The following is a 21742-nucleotide window of genomic DNA, read 5'->3' as shown; positions in this document are numbered from 1 at the left end:
TTACGATGTAGCGCCGCCCCCCCCCCCTGGGCATCAGCAAGTTATCCCAGACCTTTGTCACGATTCAGTCTTGGTTTCTGAGTCCTTATGTGCATTGCTTCCAGAACTCTACGGGAATATTCCTTTTGCTCCCGTTCAAAAACTTTTACATTTTCCTTTTGATCTTACGACGTGCTCCCTGACAGCTGATTTGGAACTGCCAGCGGTGGATTTATGTTCACTAATCCTTTTCTCGAGCTTCCTGGCCGACTCGCCTATATAACTAGCATCACAATCAGCGCAAGTGATCTCGTACACAATACCAGACTGTTTAATGTGTTCTGTCTTGTCTTTGGGGGCTACTAAAGCACTCCTAAGCGTATTTTGAGGTTTGAAGCTGGTAGATACTCCTGCGGTCCTAAACGCTCGGCGTAGCTTCTCAGAAAGGCCTTCTATGTAAGGCAAGGTGACAAAACCTTTATTGGCCGTCTCCGAGTCCGGGTTCTGAGAAGCACTGTCTTTCTCTTTGGGCTGGCCGCGGGAAAAAGTCCAGTCTTTATAGCCACAGTTTTTCTTGAACGGGAGCAAAAGGAATATTCCCGTAGAGTTATATGGAAGCAATACACATAAGGACTCAGAAACCAAGACTGAATCGTGACAAAGGCCTAGAAATAGACCCCATCTGGGATAACTTGCTGATGCCCAGAGGGGGCGGCGCTACATCGTAACATCCTATGACGTCATCCTGTCAATCATATGACTTCATCAGTGAGAGATATCCCGATTGTAGACAAGTTAAACTCTTTAATTACATTAAATCTGTAGTTCTGTATGTGAAATAGGTAATTTCCCGATATCGTATCTAAAGTGCATTTTATATTGGTCTATCTTGGGGGCTATCTGTGTTTCGCAAACGGTGACGTGCGGTGACGTGACTTAAGACGCATCACATACTGGTCTCGAGATAGAGCAGTATGAAATGCACTTTAAATACGATATCGGGAAATTAACTATTTCATTTCGCATTTGACTATTTCATTTTGCATTTGACTTCTGCAATTCGCATTTGACTTTTTTGTCTGCTTCAGACAACAAACATGTTTTTTTATTTCTTTTCTTTTATTACTTAAAAATCAAGTAGTGTCCTTTTAAACTTGAATGTTGACAACTCTCTACCGATTTTAGAATTTTACATGCACCATGATATTCGTAATCAACACCATTGAATTGGCTAAAATCAACCCTCAGATCATTTGGGTGTGTTCTGGGCAGCCTATATCGAAACGATTTATAATGAATCAAATGTAATTAAAGATATACATGTAGTGATTGTAACGTATGTTTTTATGGTACATTATTTAAAGGTGATCAAAATGCTGATTTTGGTATTAGATGAAAGCTCATATTTTTGTCATAAACATATTGAAATTTGGCGTTCCAAATCGGTATATTTCCGAAGAAATCATCCAAAACTGCCGAATTAGTCTCAAATATGGTATACCACATTTGAGACTAATTAGCCAGTTTTTTGATGATATCTTTGGAAATACACTGAGTTGGAACTTCTAATTCAATATGTTTATGAAAAAATAGTGCATTCACTTGAAATCAATATATTACATGATCATGATGATTATCATTAATAAAAACACTGTAGACTACCAATATCACGCTGTATAAATGTCGGTAATTCCATTCACATTTACAAAAAAACATTTACATGTTCTTTTTGCCTGAGTGCTTGAAAGGGATGACATCTTATGTTATACGTAAGTTTTAAAGAATTTGATTTTCCAAATATATCAGGTCACCTTCCTTTAAGTAAAGTACAGTTTACCTTTATTCAATAGCAGAAGCTAAATGTAATGTATTATATGTAACTTACGAGTCATTCGTTGTAAACTCTATGGTTAAATAAAATACTTAATTTGATAAATATAGTCTTTATTATGTACCAGATATTATTACACCTTCATTCTCGCAGGAGCAGAGTCGCGAGAAGGGGTGGGTCGTTGTGCAGAGTGCTGATGCACCTCTTTTAATGAAAAACGGGGTAAAAATACCACAAAAGGACCGGAAGCAATGAGAAAGGGCCACTTTTTCATGTTCAACTGTCCAAAATAGCCCAGAAAAATACATTTTAGAGGGAAGAGGTGGTGCTGAGATCAACGTTTTTCATTCAAGCGATTTCATAGGGGAAATGGTCTTCATTTTTCTTCACTGTATCTAAGCGCTCGTAAACATTCACTGTATCCAAGCGTTTGTCAAAATTTATTGTATCCAAGCGCTCGTAAGCATTTATTGTATCAAAGGGCTCGAAAACATTCACTGTAGGCATATCCATTCGATCGTCAACATTCACTGTATCCAAGCGTTTGTCAACATTTATTGTATACAAGCGCTCGTAAGCATTCATTGTATACAAACGCTCGTAAACATCCATTATATCCAAGCGTTCGTCAACATTTATTGTACCCAAGCACTCGTAAACATTCTTTATATCGAAGCGGTCTTAGACATTCATTGTATCATTTTTTTCATAAAAAGCACCCCAATAGCACCCACATTTGCCCAAATTGGATGTTTTTAAGTGCACTTTTGGCCGAATGTTCCCAATTCACTGAAAACTCAGCCATCGATAAACCAAAATCGCTGAAAAGGTGCACCAAATACGTGGCACAACCCCGTTCACCTCCAACTAGGGAAAATCCCCTCGGGGCAGAGTAACATAATAATATATATGTACGAGTATATAATTGCAGCAGGAAACAAGCAAACGGAGCTTGGCTTAAATTAATTTAGGTGTCTATGCTAGCAACCCATTCGTTTTTCTATTGATTTGATCAACTTTTTGTTCACCTCCAACTAGGGAAAATCCCCTCGGTGCAGAGTAACATAATAATATATATGTACGAGTATATAATTGCAGCAGGAAACAAGCAAACGGAGCTTGTCTTAAATTAATTTAGGTGTCTATGCTAGCAACCCATTCGTTTTTCTATTGATTTGATCAACTTTTTGTATATCACCATATCCATTATTAAGGTTTTGCTCATGATCAGCTACACCGATATTTATCATTGCTCGCTTCCATTAGACACGGATTTAGCCTGGATATGTTGCTTAGCCTTCTGTCGATTCATATTCATATAGTGAAGTTCCGATGCGTATTCCTTGCCTTATCATTTCACATTGGATGTTGAACATTTATTACCATTATCAGAGTGTAAACAACTAAATACACGTTTTCAAGTCACTCTGTAATAATGATTAAGGCGATTCAAAAGGAGGCGAAACCGATAATAGAAACGGAAAGAGACATTCTTGTCTCACGAGCATGGAGTACATTTCAACGAGATCCTAACAACGTCATTATCATGGTTGTGACATAAATGTAAAAATCTGAAAACTGGAACAAAACCAGAAGAGAGAAGGGAGAAAATTTGGTAAGTTTACTATACCAATCTTTGTATGATGTTATATAGTTATATGCAAGGGAGGGGATTGTGTGTGGGATGGGGTACATGTGTGTGGGGGTTAGGGTTGTGTCCTAATTGACTGACTTACACAATATAACTCAGGCGTAACAATTGCACAATATAGACACCTCGCGAAAAAACCCAAAAACAAAAACAACAACAACAACAACAACCTGAACAACAAGGTGGTGGTGACGCATTCATTGTCAAAACATTAGCTTACACTGTGGTGTCGCGGTGACGCATGTAAATTCAAAAGCAACCTAAGTACCTTTGTACTCAGCCTTGGTTCGTACTCCAAGTATTGCAGTCCCCTCTGGAGTGGTACCTCAAAGCGCAACATCCAGAAAGTTGAGTGGGTCCAGAGAAGGGCAACTAAATTCATTTTAGATTACCCCGAGGCTGAGTACAAAGAAAGGTTAACCGAGCTAACTCTTCCTCCATTAAGTTTTAGATGGGAATATGTTGATCTCAATATATTTTTCAAGTGCAATATGGGATCATATGACATCAATCTAGATGATTATGTAGTTTTTAATGGTATTAACAAAGACCGTCCCACCACCAGATTTTCCTCTGATCCTTTGTTGCTGGTAAATCAGCTATCTAAAACTGAGTGCCAAAAGATGGGCTTTTTTCAGCGTATGGTGCCCATTTGGAACCAGCTCTCTAGTATTATCAGATCTACAAATTCTGTTGCTTCATTTAAGCAACAAGTTTTGGAGTTTTACCAGTCCAAATTTGCTCGCACCTTTGATGCAACTTCTGTTTGCACTTGGACCTCTTTTGTAATTGTCCACATTGCAGGCAAATGTAACTTAACCTGCATTTCCCCCTCTAATTTATTTTTCCCTTCCCTTCTTTTTTGGATTTGGTGGGGCGGTCTTAGAGGTGCCCGGCACCTGTTCGCTCCAGCCATTCACTGGACTTTTTAAAACAAATATTGTTCCTTTCATAATAATGTGTAATTTTGGATGTTGATGTGCAATATTATTATATATTATTTTGTGCCAGTGATAAAGTGTAATAAATAAAAAAACAATACAAATAAAATAATAAGAACATGGTATCCAGGGCACCTGAACGTGGTGATGGAGACTTAACTAACTATGCAAGGCGTAGACTACTCCGTAGTCCACTTGCCCATTGTCATGATTGTGCATACTCTGGATATTGCATTTAAGCTTAAAACTCCGATTTAATTAATTTGTGCACAATTGATAGATTTTCACAACTGATTATCTTTTCAGTCACCGTACTCCCTCTGTATGTTAGCTTCCCAAGTGGACTACTGACTTTGGATCGCGGTTAACATTTTTAACATGGGACTCTATGGAGAGTTAGGCCAATTTCTGGCCTAACTAAAATTGGTCATGATGTAATGCATCTTTAAATGAATCTGGCTTGTGATTGGTCGCCCAGAACTCGTTATTGTTTAAATCCTCCCGACACGTACCATTACCATTAACTATACATGGTACACATCTATCTTTAGAATGCGGCGCTTTTGTGCTGGCGCGAAAGTTGTTTTTTTTATTTTATTTATTTTTTATTATGAACGTACGACCATGCTTAGTCTTGTGGTTAGATTTGATTGATAAACAAGTATGATTGACAGTGTGTTTTAGAGAACAAAGTCCCTGGGTAAAGTTCTGCTTAAAAGTGAAAGTCCATAGTCGATTTTTAACTCGTAATAAACTGGCAGATTCTAAAATTAGAATTGTTCAGTATTGAAGTGCCATTATAGTTATGCCATTATGATATGTTGCATTCAATAATATAAGCCTACGTATACTTTACTTTTACCGTCACAAATATAATTATATAAACTTTTTCATAACCATTTTATACTAGTATTTTGATGTAATAAATATCAGTATAATTTCGAGTTCAACTGAATACGTTCACCATGATTAATAACATATTTTTATTTATCAAAAATCGACTATAGCATAGTCTATGCAAGGCGGTGATGCATTCAAAATCATAAGCAACCCAACAACATGTTTTGGTGAAGTGAAAAGTAAACGGTTCCAAAAAAGTAAGCCCCCTCATAAATATGAGCATAACTAAAAAGCTGTTAGGCCCCTGAACTTGACTCAAAGTGTGAAATGTAGATAAGTTACACATTACATGTGCGGTACTTTTGTTGACTAACATATGTGACATGTCATGTCAAACACAGAAAATTTTGGGCAGTTTATCAATTTTGAGGTTTTTACATATCTTAAATATAGAGATATTCTGCACCACAATGCCGTTTTCCCCAATGAAATCGGACATTCCTAAGCGAAGATATTGAATTCGTAAGTTATGGTATTATAAAATTGGAAATTGAGATATCGGCCTTTCAAATATTATTGACAATGTTAAGAGTAGGAATTATCTTGAAAAATGTCTCAAAAAATACCAGATGCCAGTTATATTCCAGTCTGAAACTATCAGACAATAATTATTTTAAACATTAATAACATCACAAATTCGCAACAAACCCAAATTGTGAAAAAATTACCCCGGACAGATTTTTGGCTATTTCTCCAATTACGAAATTACGATCCTGCCCAAAAGTGTCTGCTTTTGACATGACACGTCACATATGTCCATCACAAGAAAATACAGACATTTATGAAATTTGAGCCAATAAAAGTTGCATATTTTACATAGGGATTTCAAGTAGGCCTACTCACATCTCTTAAACAACTTTAATGACAAGAATGTTGAAAACGAACCAATTTGAAGAAATGATTTGCTATCCATTATGGTTTTAGATTATCCAAAACAAATTTCAAACATGGCTAGGCTGAGTGATTATTGTCAATTGGAAGCGGATTATCTGTTTGTATTAACCCATGACTTTCGTTGACACTTAGTAAAGATTCTTTCTGTACTAAATCTATTTTCCTGATAAATTTCATAAATGGCCATATTTTCTGGGGAAGGACAAATGTTAGACAAAAAGTACTGCACGTGTAATGTGTAACTTGTCAGGCTACATTCCACACTTTAAATCAACTTAAGGGGCCTAACAGTTTTTAAGTTATGCCAAAATTTATAAGGGGGGACTTACTTTTTATACTAATTTATCATAGTAGGTCTGCAAATGAATTAAAGTTTTAACTTCAACACTACACTATTTTTCGCTCGCCTGGAACATAAATATTTTGCAAACGTATTATTACTGTATCATTGCGTTTATGACAAATGTAAGAAGTGTATATTAATGTGCGTTGAATGAAATTAACCCAAATTCACAAGCACACACCTTAACACTCAAAGCTTTAATTGCAATTCTGGGTAAAAACCACATGTGCCTGCTAACGGTCAAATTTTTTTTATTGCATGAGGTGAAAGGGCTTTGGTAGTAGGTTACAAAAAGTCACATCAAAAATTCCTCCGGAGCTTGTTACCATAGCAACGGCAGTTTTTATGATTTTCGTGATTTTTGCTTATTTTGGGGTGAAAATAAGGGAAAATATGTACTTTTCTGAATTGCTCCTGACTTTAAATTTGAGGTCACATTAAAAAAGCAACCTTACCACCATAAAGTATTATCTTTGTGCTTTCCCCAGATGCAAAAAATATTTCAATAATATTTCTCCATGTGCAATTTTAGGGCTGGGCAACATTGCCAATTAAGCACTTTTGAAAAATGCAATTTTACCCTATCTTTGAAGTCTAAAAAACTAATTTTGCTTGAGCACCCAGAATTATTTCCTCTTTGATGGTACTTGAGCAGACATTGCCCCTTTCAAATTTGGTAAAAAATATCTGGGGCTATTTGACCTGTAAAGCCAGTGTTGCCAGAAAGTTTGATAATTTTCAAAAAATGCATTTTTCGAAATAATGCATTTTTCTACATGTTTACTCATGTAACCTTTAATACCACCAACTTAATTGAAATATTTGCACACTTTGCACACATGATTAGACATACACTGCAACGGAAGCAACACTTTGCGGCTGGGGACAAGTCCTGTCCTGCAAAAACCGGTATTGCCAGAAAATCTTACTTCATTAATCCAAATTTCCAATTTGTGCATTTTACAATATTATGTATTCGGTTAAGTTTATACTATCAATGTTAGTTGAATATAATGTGCATTTAAACATCATCTGATACAATACATGTTCAGACACATGGGCAAGTTTCTCGACAGGTGGCTTAGTAAGCCTTAGGCTTAGGCGACCTTGAGGATACTATAGGCTAAAGCCTAGTTTTGACCCAAAATAGTAATTTTTACATGGACATTTTTTTGAAATATGACAAATGCATCTTGGAAAGTGTATCAGTTTATTAAGATGGATGTTAAATAAAAAAAAGTGACCTGTGATTTTGACCTATGACCTCTTGTAATTCATAAGTAGGCCTAAAATGCCGGTTTTCAATGATATTGTTCATTGTGGGTAAAATGGACCCTTTTACCATTTTTAGCAATTTTTGCATTACAAAAGTTTTAAATTACACTTAACTTTATTGATAAATAGGGCTTCTTTAATTTTAGGCTATTGAGAGAATTCAACAAGTATGCAGTTTCCATGGCAACGACCATTAATGCTCATTTTAAAGCAAATATCTGTGAAATAGAGCTAATTTCCCAGTAAAATTAGCAAAAAATGGGCGTAAAAGGCCGTTTCCTTGTAAACTGGCATCTCTTTGAATTCTCCTAATAGCTTAAAATGTTATGCCAATCAAACAATATTTTAGGCTTTATGATAATCCTGTTAATGAGAATACACGAAACTGCTGATTCTTGATTACGAATCCACAAGGCATAGCCGAGTGAACTCGTATCAAGGAATAACAGTTTCAAGTGTATTCGCTGATTTAAACCATTGCTTTATACTAACAATACGCTCTCAAACTGTGGATTCTTGCATAGAAACGTGTCAAGTGTTCATTTGTAGAAAATAATCTTCAGTAATGAATAAACGTCATAGCAATGGTTTAAGTACATTTTCCAGACATAATTTGTGTGATCTAGCCTGTAAATATATCAGATATTTTGTGTAATCTATTATGAGAATGATGAGTTTTAAACCTGACTCAACAGGCTTTCGTAGACTACATCTACACAATTTTTAGCGAAATATGGCACACAAGGCTAACAAAGAATCGAGGCTATATTGTAGATGAATCCAATTTCATGCATTCCTACACCTCAATGGCAGCCATAGCTGGCCATAGCTGCCCCCCTTAGGTCTATCCCACCTGAAATGTGAAATGATGTGGCCTTGGCAGTGGCGGATCCAGGGCAGTCAGAGGGGGATTTGAGAAAAATAGAAAAATGTACGAAATGGAGTGGCCCTCCCGTCCCACTCGGGCCCTGCATATTGGCGGGCCCGCAGTAATTTTCACATGCTTTTAGGACGAGGACCCGCCTTCAAGCAATGTCTAAAATAATCGCCTTTCCTCCCTTTTCTCTTCTCTTTTCCCCCTCCCTTTCTCTTCTCTTTTTTTTTTTTTTTTTTGGAAGGGGGGGGGGGCGGCAGGAATGAGGGGGCCGGGCCCACTGCCCCTCTCCCAAATCCGCGCCGGGGTCTTGGCGGGAATATGAAACTGCTCTCCCTTCCACCCAATGATCATACCATGATACTTTTGGAATGGCAATTTTTAACCAAATTGATAGCATATAGGCCTACACATACAGATAGAAAATTATCTTGAGGATTGTGTTAGAAACAAGGGGAAATCGGGAACATAGGGAGTGTTTTAATTGCAACAGCCTATCATGACCCACTAGCTTCTTCACCAGTTGGATTATTATTTGCATTGTAAACATGGTAAATATTGTCTGCACGGTTGTTTCGATTTGAACACATGTGATGTTACCTTTCCACCCTGGACAAGTATATCTTCAACAGGTCCTGTATCAACGTAAAAGTAGAAGTCAAATTGATGGTATCAGAACGGATGTCTTAATTTAGGAGAGAAATTCAATAAGGGTGTCAAATAATGCAAATGTCAATATTGATGCCCCCATGGGAGTTTGAAGTTTATATTATTGTGCGTATCATTAATTTTACATGGCTACGTTTTCAAACAAATGCACGCATGTTTGACGAACTCAAAAATTACGGGTAAGCCTGTGGGTAAATTAATTGTCATATAATCTGGCAATACCATCATTGCCTAAGTTTCAAAACCTGTTTGTGATGGTGGTTAAAAAGGGTCCATTTTTGCCCAAAATGACCTGCATTTTAGGCCTACTTATGAATTCCAAGAGGTCACAGGTAAAAATAGGTCACAGACAAATATTGTGATTTACTTTTTTTTGATCCAAACGTCCATCTTAGTAAGCTGATACACTTTTTAAGGTGCATATATCATTTTCCAAAAAAATTTCTATGTAAAAATTACTATTGTGGGTCAAAAGTAGGCTTAGTATCCTCTAGGTCGCCAAAGCCTAAGGCTTACTAAGCCACCTGTCGAGAAACTCGCCCATATGTCTGAATCTGTATTGTATCAGATGATGTTTAAATGCACATTATATTCAACTAACATTGATACTATAAAATTAATTGAATAAATAATTGTAAAATGCACAAATTGGAAATTTGGATTAATAAAATATGATTTTCTGGCAATACCGGTTTTTGCAGGACAGGACTTGAACCCAGCCTCAAAGTGTTGCTTCCGTTGCAGTGTGTGTCTAATCATGTATGCAAAGTGTGCAAATATTTCAATTAAGTTGGTGGTATTAAAGGTTACATGAGTAAATATGTAGAAAATGCATTATTTTGACAAATGCATTTTTTGAAAATTATCAAACTTTCTGGCAACACTGGCTTTACAGGTCAAATAGCCCCAGAGATTTTTTACCAAATTTGGAAGGGCAATGTCTGCTCAAGTACCAACAAAGAGGAAATAATTCTGGGTGCTCAAGCAAAATTAGTTTTTAGACTTCAAAGATCTTCAGTATCTAGATTGAATAAATAAGAAAATAGAGAATGATTGAAATGGTTGTAAATAAACTTGGAAGAAGTGTATTTCAACGAATTGATCTTGATGCAAAGTATTTTTTTAAATTATTTGTTAACTAATTTTAAAGCTAACATAATAAACAGCTGTCAGGTACCGAAGAAGATGAAAGCAAATGGGTAATGCATAAGTTGCCTTTTATCGGTGAACGGTCATGTAAGAACAATATCTAATATAAGAACAATGTTTTGGGAAAGAAATAAGGTTTCTATACACTGCAAAACCAACAACTAAGCACTGTTTAGTAATTAAACATTACTGCGCAATAAGATGGGGCGAAAACACTTTTTTTCTCGGATCGACTCACTAGGGTGCATACTCTTATTGTGCTGAAATATCAGTAAGATCGAAGCATGTTTCACCAAGGCAGTGAATACAGTGAATACTGTACTGAGAATGAACTACCTTTTTATTAAAGATTGTAATAAAATATCAAATAATTTCTTATGTGGATCCAGATGGAGGGCTAATGTAATTAATGCAAAATAGAAATATGAATCTCTAGCAATCGACAATTTAAATTTGTTTATTATTGGAACGTTGATTAAATTTGCTAAGAATTGTTTAACATAATTTGTGCCTGGACGGTACAATTATGTTTTACATCAATTTGTATAAATAAAATTCGTTTACATTGCGACATGTTACTCATTTTACAGACATTATCACGTCATTATTAAAATAAATTAAATAATTGATGCATCAATAATATTTATCAACACACTGTCCGCAGAATTCATTAAACAACAGAAAAAAACAGTGTCGCCAGTACTTTATTACAAGAGTGTTTCTTGTCTATGATTATGCAACGGTGGATAGATATTGTTGTGTTTTGTACTGTTTTGTCGTTTTTAGATATATATCTACGCCCGATTGACCTCTTCGTAGCATAATCTATGTACCCTCTACTACACTACTGCCTTTGTGAATGACAGCTTCATAACTTGCGTGCGTACCTGGCTCACATTCTACGCATTCCTGAGCAAGCTGTTTACGTCCGGGAGGGGGAATTTAACACAAATGACCATATGGGTATGCTTCCTGGAAAGACCCCCTTTTGGATTTCTCAGGTCCGAAAGATCCCTAAATTTGACCAAAATAGAGCCCTTGATTTTGATAATTTCAGCTCTAAGAGACCCCTAAATTGCCCATTCCTCACATTTCTATTTTTAAGGTAATTTTCAACCAGAAGACTGTAGCCACCACCTTCTGACTTGGAAATTTACCTGGCTGGCGCCCTCTATTTTGCATCACTTGGAACTCAGGCTAGCCAATGGAGGAAAGTTATCATGTCGGTTGTTTGATGATCTCGGAGACAGTCACCTCTTTCTACCGTGACTATTGCGTATTATTGCATAAAGCTATGGATATTATCTTTGAACAAGTTCATTAGGAATGTAGAATTCAACTGTAAATTTTGTTCATTTTGAACAATTCCTAAGTAAAAACGAAGTTTTTAACTCACGTTTTAGTGACGTTTCACCACTACACTAGTGGCTTCATCAGACTGGCAACTCATCACATCTGACTGTTTCCTTTTATGGGTAACAGTAGGCACCGTTGAGGGCGTGATGAGTTGGTCAAAGATGTTGTTGAGTGCGTAGGCCCCTCGTCCTTGTTTAGAGTGTCATGTCCTTTTCTGCGGATCCAAATGGCTTCCTTGAGCCACCTGGTAGTCTTATCAGCTTCACGATCAATGACCTTGGATTCCTCCCAATTGATTGAGTGATTTGTGGAGGCAACATGGTCGGTGATAGCAGATTTGTGAATCTCAGTGACAGAAGATTTCCGATTTGCACGTGTGAATGGTCTGGCTTCAAATTTCTCAACCTCCTTTTGGTGCTCTTTAAGTCGGGTGCCAAAGGGACGGCCAGTTTCACCAATGTAGGAACTGGGGCAGTCACCACAGGGAATCTCGTAAATGGCCTCCGCTTTCTGCTGGGGGAGAAGTTTGTCCTTAGGGTGGACGAGCATACTGCGAATGGTGCGATGTGGTTTCATGGCAGTAGAGAATCCATGCTTTTTGAACACACGGAAGACTCGCTCAGAAACGCCCTCTATGTAGGGAACCACGACCATGCCTTTGGTTTTCTCACTGTCATCTTTTCGCTTTGTCGTAGGTTTTGTCTTAGGAGTGGATCTGTCTTTTTGGACTTTTTTAATAGACCAATCTGGATAGCCGCAAGTGGTCAATGCATCGCGTATTTTTTTCTCCTCAGTTTGTTTGTCCGCTTCCTCTGTTACCAACGCGTCACTCCTGTCTAACAGCGTTCTAACAACTCCCAGCTTTTGATGTAAGGGGTGGTGGGAGGAGAACTGAAGATATTGATCAGTGTGCGTTTTCTTTCGGTAGATGCAGAGTTTTACTGATCCATCCGGTTTTCTGGTGATTAGGGTGTCGAGGAAGGGGATCGAACCTTCTTGTTCTTGCTCGTATGTGAACTTGACGCTGTTGGTGGGGTCAATGGAATTAAGATGATCTGTAAGGTTGTCTACCTCTCCTTTACGTACTATTTCCAACACGTCATCTACGTATCTTTTCCAGAGACGCGGGCGACAGGCTACCGGGGCCGTGGAAATGGCTTTCTGCTCCAGCCACTCCATGAATATATTACACGCGAGTGGGCTGAGGAGACTTCCCATAGCCATGCCAAACCGTTGGCGGTAGATATCACCAGAGTAGCTAAAGTAGGCGACAGTAGCAAGACAAAATTGTGTAAGTTCGATGATGTCATTAATTGTGAGAAGGGTTCTGTTTTTGAGGTCTTTATCCTCACTCAGTCTATCACGGAGCACATGGAGAGTGAGATCGATGGGGGTACTGGTAAAAAGCGCCACCACATCATGCGAATTAAGTATCTCATCTTCTGTGAGGACAATGTCTTTCAAGTCTTCCGCAAGACTTTTGGAGTTCAGAACATGATGTTCGGATTGACCAACAATGGGACTCAGAATATCGGCTAGGGACTTGGCCACATTATAACCGATAGAGGCAGTAAAATCTACGATGGGTCGCAACGGGGTTCCATCTTTGTGAATTTTGGGACTGCCATAAATTCTTGGAACATTTTCAGAGGTGGGATACAAGAATTGCTTGTCTGTCTTCTTGATTTTATCCTCTTTTCAAGTCTCTGCAAGATGGAAACTAACTCTCTTTTATGTTTTGCCGTTGGATCCCTGTCTAATTTTTCATAAGTCTTAGGGTCGCTAAGGAGGGCATCCATTTTTTCCTGATATTCCGTTTTGTCCATGACAACCGTGGCCCTGCCTTTGTCGGCCCCCAGGACCATGATAGACTCCTCTTTTTGGAGTTGTTTAATTGTGATGCGCTCATCTTTATTGATGTTTGAGGGGGGCAATTTTGCCGATTTTAAAGTGCCAACAATCTCAGCACGTAATTGTGCCGCTTCCGGTTTGGTAAGCTTCCAACAAGCTTTCTCAAGCTACAATATGTTCATCTACAATAGACGGCTGATTTAAATTATCAGGACTTACCGCGTAACCGAGGCCACGAGCTAATACACTATTCTGAGCATCAGATAATTTGTATTTCGACAGATTTTTCACCCATCGCTTCAGTTGGGTACCACTCAAGTCCAGATCAGCGTGAGAATTGCTTTTGTTTACATCGTTGGAAGTAGATTTTTCATGTTTTTTCGCAAGTTCCTTCAACTTCCGGGTTTGGCGTGCACGTACATATTGGAACTCACTCTCGCGGGAGTTTTCTACATGGCGCGAGATTTCGCGAGACAGATCTTTGTTTATGTCGCGGGCATTTAAACTGGCATTTGCGCGGATTTTATCCTCCTCTAAAGTCTTTATTTTGTTGGTAACAACTCGGATCCTCTCATTTAACAAAGCTTTCTCGGCTTTATTCACAATATCACGAGCCCGTTTGGTGTTGATGGGGCAGTTAAGCTTTAAGCTGGTTGGAATAAGACTGTGTTTGGCCCGTAGGGAGAACACTCTATGACCTCTGAAACGCGATATTTTCCGTTCCGTGTTTTCAAGCAATCGGAGGTCTTTCACTGCGTTTCGTCCATAATTCTCTCTCAAATCTTTGAACAAGTTCATTAGGAATGTAGAATTCAACTGTAAATTTTGTTCATTTTGAACAATTCCTAAGTAAAAACGAAGTTTTTAACTCACGTTTTAGTGACGTTTCACCACTACACTAGTGGCTTCATCAGACTGGCAACTCATCACATCTGACTGTTTCCTTTTATGGGTAACAGTAGGCACCGTTGAGGGCGTGATGAGTTGGTCAAAGATGTTGTTGAGTGCGTAGGCCCGAGCAAGAACAAGAAGGTTCGATCCCCTTCCTCGACACCCTAATCACCAGAAAACCGGATGGATCAGTAAAACTCTGCATCTACCGAAAGAAAACGCACACTGATCAATATCTTCAGTTCTCCTCCCACCACCCCTTACATCAAAAGCTGGGAGTTGTTAGAACGCTGTTAGACAGGAGTGACGCGTTGGTAACAGAGGAAGCGGACAAACAAACTGAGGAGAAAAAATACGCGATGCATTGACCACTTGCGGCTATCCAGATTGGTCTATTAAAAAGTCAAAAAGACAGATCCACTCCTAAGACAAAACCTACGACAAAGCGAAAAGATGACAGTGAGAAAACCAAAGGCATGGTCGTGGTTCCCTACATAGAGGGCGTTTCTGAGCGAGTCTCCCGTGTGTTCAAAAAGCATGGATTCTCTACTGCCATGAAACCACATCGCACCATTCGCAGTATGCTCGTCCACCCTAAGGACAAACTTCTCCCCCAGCAGAAAGCGGAGGCCATTTACGAGATTCCCTGTGGTGACTGCCCCAGTTCCTATATTGGTGAAACTGGCCGTCCCTTTGACACCCGACTTAAAGAGCACCAAAAGGAGGTTGAGAAATTTGAAGCCAGACCATTCACACGTGCAAATCGGAAATCTTCTGTCACTGAGATTCACAAATCTGCTATCACCGACCATGTTGCCTCCACAAATCACTCAATCAATTGGGAGGAATCCAAGGTCATTGATCGTGAAGCTGATAAGACTACCAGGTGGCTCAAGGAAGCCATTTGGATCCGCAGAAAAGGACATGACACTCTAAACAAGGACGAGGGGGCCTACGCACTCAACAACATCTTTGACCAACTCATCACGCCCTCAACGGTGCCTACTGTTACCCATAAAAGGAAACAGTCAGATGTGATGAGTTGCCAGTCTGATGAAGCCACTAGTGTAGTGGTGAAACGTCACTAAAACGTGAGTTAAAAACTTCGTTTTTACTTAGGAATTGTTCAAAATGAACAAAATTTACATATGGATATTATGTTGTGCCTTTTTGGAGTAAAAGGAAATAAAACACCTGTAGTTTGAGAGCCAACAAGAACGATAAGTATTGTGTTTCCTAGCTGTCATATCGTATGCAAATCTTGCGTGTATTGAGAAATGGGTCATCCGAATTCGTCAGACCAAATCAAGAAATAGAACAAAAAGGGTTCGCTAAAGAACAGCGATAGACTCAAGAACGAGTCAGAAATTAGACCCTACATTAGTAGAAAGAGTGTGTATTTGATCGTTATCTCATACATAAAGAGGAACTTCGAGAAAGAATCCGAGGTTCACTAAAAGTCTATTGTGCATGTACACTGCTTCAGTGCATTGGTATACACACGTACAGTGTATAGCCACCTGTGTGTAGCAAATTGAATTCTGCTCAGCCAGCGCTGTGAGAAAAATCAGCGCACATGTAAAACACGCTGGCGCTAGACTTGATCAAGACTTGCGTTCATGCTGATAGTGGACCTAAATAGGCTAGGTCTAACTTGCATGGGTTTGGACTTAGATAAGTCTAACCTTTGTTTTGGCGAAAGTGTCCTTGTCCTTGACAAGTAAAGTTGAAATTAGTTTCTGAATTTAATTCAGGGACCATCTCAGATTTAGTGAGATTGTAAACAAATCAGTTTATTGTAAATAGAATCTCATTAATTATGGCTGCAAAATATCCAGGGGATATTGAACAGGTTGAGAATGCTAGCAAAATTAGCAGGAGATCAAAGAGTAGTATTAGCAGTGCTATTGCCAAGGCTGCTCTGCGTAAAGCAGAGTTAATGAGTAAACAAACAATAGTTCAAAAAAGACAAGCAATTGAGAAAAAAGAGCTTGAATTGCAACAACAAAAGGAATCTTTAGAGATAGATGCAGAATTGGAATTAGAAAAAAACAAATTAGAAATTTATGAAAATCTCAGTACATCTGAAGGTAGTCAGGAAGGTTCGCCTCTACCATCTACAATAGACAGCCGAAAAAACGTACAAAGTTGGCTTGATAATCAAAATGATAGTCCTGGAAAGGTTGAAATTCAGGAACCAGTTGTGCAAAAATCTGATGTCAGAATGCAAAGGCCTACATCAGATATACATGTAGACAGGTCTATGGCAGCTGGTCAAGACATATCTCCTGAACCACAGGGAGAAACTGTACATGTTGAATTGGCTTCTAATATAAAGCAGTGTGATGATAGGAATATAATACCTCATCATCAGGAGTCAGCACAGAAAGTACAGGTGAACTTGGAAGTACCAGTGCTACCAAATAGACTTCCTGCTTCGTTGAAACCTAGAAATATGGACCCAGTAGTCAGGCCGAAAGTTAGACAGCCAAAGTTGGAAGACCACAGATCTGAACGTGATGTGAACCAGCCACGGCTTGATTACGATAGTTATGCTGAGGAATATACATTCCGACCAAGACATGTGCATGATGATGCACCTCCTATGAAGCCATATAGACACATGCAGGGACCAGCACCCGTAGATCAGTATGATCAGTTTATGCCATATTACATGGACTATAGACCACAGCAACAGCCATATTTTGGCCCACCATATAGTGTACCCACACAGCCTGTTGGTCCCCCACATGTTCCAATAACTAGTGTACCCACACAGCCTGTTGGCCCCCCACATGTTCCAACAACTAGTGTACCAACAGAGCCTCAACAGCAAAGACAGGCAGATCATTCTGCAGACCAAGCTGAACAGCTTAGTGAATTAAACAGATTGCTGATAAAACAGCAGTTGCGAGCTTTATTGCCAGAGACGAAGATCCAGACTTTCGATGGAGATCCGTTAAAGTATACATCATTTATGAGAGCCTTCGCATTTGGTGTCGAGGACAAGACAGATGATGAGAAAGAAAGACTGGAGTTCTTATGTCAGCATACAGATGGAGATGCCAAGAAATATGTAGAGAGCTATCTTCATTATGAGGATCCAAAGGAAGGCTTTGAGAAAGCTAAAGAAACTTTAGCCAAGAAGTTTGGAAGTGGCCATAAAATTGCACAAGCAATGCTGAAGAAGGCCAAATCCTGGCAAGAAGTTAAAGATGAAGACAAAAGCTTAAATGCCTTTTCGCTATTTCTTACCGAGTGTAAGAACATGATGCAGACAGTGGATGCCTTAAGTGAGTTAGATCATTCTAACACCCTGAAGATTCTTGTTGCGAAACTGCCATACCGACACAGGAATCTATGGAGAAATAAAGTGTATGCTATTGAAGAAGAACAAGGAAATACAGTAAAGTTCAGCGATCTTGTTCAGTTTGCCGACAGACAGGCGAGAATAATTGCGAATCCAGTGTTTGGTAGAATAGGGAACTCAGAATCCTTCAGTAGCAACAAGAAGAAAGCCTTCACTACAACTGCTCAAGAGGTCACAGAGAAGAAAGCTTCAAACAAGTCATGCACCTACTGTGGAGATGGCACCAAGCACAAGATCATGGAATGCAGAAAATTCTCCAAGTTGCAACCTAAGGAGAAATCAGCCTTCTGTTTTGACAAAAATTGTGCTTTGGTTGTTTGGAAGCAGGACATCCTAAGAAGCAGTGTAAGGATCTGTTGAAGTGCAGTAAATGTCAGAAAACGCATCCAACTGCGATGCATAGAGACAAACGAGAGCAAGAATCTCAACCACCTAAACGAAATAAGTCACAAGAACAGGTAACTGCTAGTGGCAGTAATGTAGTGACTGGTTGCACCAAGACTCTAGCTTCAGCAGCTACAAGTAGTGATACCTCACCATTAATGACCATAATACCAGTATTGGTGAAGCATGAAGCCAGCGATAGTTACATAGCCACATATGCTTTCTTGGACAACGGTTGTGATGCGGTTTCGCCTCTTCGCTACTACAACAGCGAATGAACTTGAGGACTCAAAAAGAAAACTGCTAATAGGAACTTTGACTTCGAAGAAAACCGTGAACTCAAAGGTGGTGTTGGATAAATTGCTAGTGGGTGATTTAAATCAGAAGAATTTCATCCCGTTACCACAGGTGTATATCGAAGACAAGATTCCAGTCTCCGCAAAGGACGCACCGACTCAAGAAGATCTGAGAAGATGGGCACACCTTTGCGATATACAGTTGCCAGTAATACCAAGCGAGTACCCATGTATTCCAGAGGTAACAATGATGATTGGAAGCAACACTCCGGCAGCCACCATGCCGCTGGAATTGGCCACAGGAGCAATTGGTGAGCCATACGCTGTACTCACACCCCTGGGATGGGCAGTGTACGGTATTCCAGGAAGGTTTAACAAGCAAGTTCAAACCTACTTCTGCAGTGTAATAGAAGATAGCCTGGAAAATTTGGAGACCCAGTTCCAGTCGTATGTGAACCATGAGTTCAACGAACGTATGAGTGATGGTCGGTTGGCGATGTCAGCAGAAGACCAACGTTTCCTGAATATGGTGGCTGGTAGTGTAAAAACTGTTGATGGGCATTATGAGATTGGACTGCCGTTTAGAGATGGAAACCCACAGATGCCAGACAACAGAGCAGTGGTAGAGAGTAGAACACACTTCCTGAAGAGGAAATTCATAAAGAATGAACAATTCAAAACAGAGTACACAAAGGCCATGGAACAAACTATAGCCAAGGGCTACGCAGAGCCAGTGCCAGATGATGAGATCAACCAGACAGATGGTTCCACCTGGTACATACCCCATCATGGAGTGTACAATGCTGAGAAGCAGAAATTGAGGGTGGTCTTTGACTGCGCCATTACATGCCAAGACCGGTGTCTGAACAAGGAGCTCCTACAGGGGCCGGATTTAACCAATACCCTGGTCGGCGTGCTGTTGAGATTTCGTCAGGCACAAGTTGCCTTGGTAGCAGACATTGAGGCGATGTTCTGTCAGGTTAAGGTACCGGTACATGACCGCAACTACCTGCGCTTTCTTTGGTGGCCAGGAGGCAACGTGGAACTACCACTTAGAGAGTATCGGATGGTGGTACATTTGTTTGGGGCCACGTCGTCACCCGCCTGTGCCAGCTTTGCCTTAAAGCAGACAGCCAAGGACAACAGAAATCAGTTTGATGAGCTAGTAACAGATACAGTATGTCACAACTTTTATGTAGATGACTTACTGACATCAGTATCCACAGAAGAAAAAGCTGTGAAGTTGAGCCAAGACCTTAGGACAATCTGCAGTAAGGGTGGATTTCACCTTACTAAGTTAGCTAGCAACCATCAGAATGTCATGGACGCTATCCCAGAAGAAGAAAGGTCGCCCACCACAAAGAACTTAGACCTTGAAAGCCAGAAGATGAGCCACAAAACTTTGGGCATGTGGTGGCATGTGGAGTCCGACCAGTTTGGTTTCAAGATTGAGCAGAAGTCCAACCCTATGACAAGACGCGGCATGATGTCGACACTTTGCTCACTCTACGACCCTCTTGGATTTGCAAGTCCAGTGATTCTGCCAGCCAAACAGATGCTGCAAGAGTTGTGTCGGTTGAAATATGGTTGGGACGATGAGGTGCCTGATGAAATAAAGAGAAAGTGGCACAAGTGGTGGACAAGCATCCCAGAGTTAGAACACTTCAAGATCCAAAGATGTTGGAAGCCAGATGGATTTGAGAATGCTGAAGTCCAAGTACATCACTTTGCAGATGCAAGTGACCGTGGATACGGAACAGCTTCATACCTGAGATTTTTGAATGAAGCTGGTGACGTAGAATGCAACCTCATCCTCAGTAAGGCTCGTGTGGCTCCAATAAAGCAGGTGTCCATTCCCCGCATGGAGTTATCTGCAGCAACATTGGCTGTGAAAGTGGACAATATGATTAAAAGAGAGTTGGACATTCAAGCTACCACCATTTTCTGGTCAGATAGCCAGCCGGTACTTAAATATATCAAGAACGAGACAGCCCGATTTCCAGTCTTTGTGGCTAATAGGATTGCTGTAATCAGAGACGGGTCTAGCCCAAAGCACTGCAACTAGACTCAAAGCTTACCAATTTGGACCCACATGTGATGGATGGGATGGTAAGAGTAGGCGGTAGACTGAAAAACGCCAAGATACCGCAGAATGCGAAGCATCAACTCATCATTCCGAAAGATCACCACATAGCGACTCTCCTAGTCCGTCATATTCATGGAGAGATTCATCACCAGGGTAGTAACCACGTTCTCGCCGAATTACGACAGAAATACTGGATTGTGAAGGCCCGAGCTAAGGTGAAGTCAGTCTTAGGGAAGTGCATAATCTGCAGAAAACACCGAATGCCAGTTAGCAAACAGAAGATGGCTGATCTTCCCGCCTACCGAGTAAAGAGTGATGATCCAGCCTTTACAGTCACTGGATTAGATTACTTCGGACCCTTCCATATAAAGCAGGGCAGAGTAACAAGGAAGAGATACGGTATGCTGTTCACGTGCATGAATAGCAGAGCAGTCCACATTGAAGTCGCTCACACCCTGGACACTAGTTCCTGTATTGATGGGATTAGGCGATTTATAGCAAGGCGTGGACCAGTCAAAGTAATTCACTCTGACAACGGAAGCAACTTGGTCGGTGCGGACAATGAGTTACAGCGCGCTCTGCAAGAACTAGACCAAGACCAAATACAGAACTTCTCAACATCCCACACATTTGAATGGCGATACAATCCACCAGCAGCCTCCCACCACGGTGGAGTATGGGAAAGGCAAATTCGTACTGTAAGGAAGTTAATGTGTGCCATCCTCAATGAACAACACCTGAAGACATGCAGTAGGTCGGATGAGCAACTTCATACCTTCATGTGTGAGATAGAATCGACGTTGAACAGCAGGCCACTCACAAGAGTGTCGGATGATCCGGATGACTTGGATGTCATCGCGCCCCGGGACCTCTTGTTGCTGAGACCGAGGGCGGACATGCCACCAGGGTGCTTTGTCGAGAAGGACATCTACGCTCGTAGACGTTGGCGTCAGATCCAATACTTGGCCGATCTGTTTTGGCAAAGATGGCTGAAGGAATATT

This window comes from Amphiura filiformis, unplaced genomic scaffold (genome assembly GCF_039555335.1).
Source record: "Amphiura filiformis unplaced genomic scaffold, Afil_fr2py scaffold_33, whole genome shotgun sequence".
NCBI lineage: Eukaryota > Metazoa > Echinodermata > Ophiuroidea > Amphilepidida > Amphiuridae > Amphiura > Amphiura filiformis.
This window is presented reverse-complemented; position numbering follows the sequence as displayed.